The sequence below is a fragment of the Orycteropus afer genome, unplaced genomic scaffold, assembly GCF_000298275.1.
Source record: "Orycteropus afer afer isolate SDZICR_OR568_19922 unplaced genomic scaffold, OryAfe1.0 scaffold00343, whole genome shotgun sequence".
NCBI lineage: Eukaryota > Metazoa > Chordata > Mammalia > Tubulidentata > Orycteropodidae > Orycteropus > Orycteropus afer.
In genome coordinates, this window is record NW_006921930.1 from 1,865,938 (window position 1) to 1,866,648 (window position 711).

Here is a 711-nt window from a genome sequence, read left to right on the forward strand (position 1 = left end):
CCTGGGGGGGGAAGGGACAGGGAATCCCACATCCAATCTGTCAGGAAATCCTTTTGGTTTGATCTTTAAAATACATTCAGAATCCTATCTTTTATCAGCACTGCCTCTGCTACCACTCTGGGTGAAGTCACTCTTGCCTGCTGTCTAATTACTTAGTTTCCTAATTAGTCTCACTCTCAGACAGAGTGAACCTGTTCAAATGTAAGTCAGATCATGTCCCTCTGAGGGAAATGTCCAGTGTCTCTGTGTCATTTGCCCTCCGGCCTTCTATCATGGTTTCTTCTCACCTGGAGTGCTCTCCCCAAATATTCACATGATTTGGCCCCTTCATGCCTTCAGTTCTTCACTCAAATGTCACTTTTCACGTGACTCTTGCCCTGGTGATCCTACTTAAAATTGCACCCTCTTCCTATCTGCATTCATTGCTTTGTTCACCTCTGCATTTCTCTGTCCACTATATTATAAGGGAGCTCTGGTGGCACTGTGCCTAAGGCATTTGACTGCCAACCAGAAGGCTAGAGATTCAAACCCACCAGCCACTCCTCAGAAGGAAGGTTGAGCAATCTATTTCCGTAGTGTTATCGCTTTGGAAATCCAAGGAGGGGGTCACTATTAGTCGGATCTGACTCGACGGCAGTGAGTGTGGTTTGAGATATTGTATTAAGGAACTCTGGTGATGCAGTGGCAAGCACTGGGCTGCTAACCAAAAGG

General features: G+C 46.3%; 1 protein-coding gene across 1 annotated transcript in view; it reads right to left on the minus strand.

Moving 5' to 3' along the window:
• POC1B (POC1 centriolar protein B) overlaps positions 1-711 on the minus strand; it is a 154,991-nt gene that overhangs the window by 40,213 nt on the left and 114,067 nt on the right. The gene's annotated exons all lie outside the window — the stretch shown is intronic.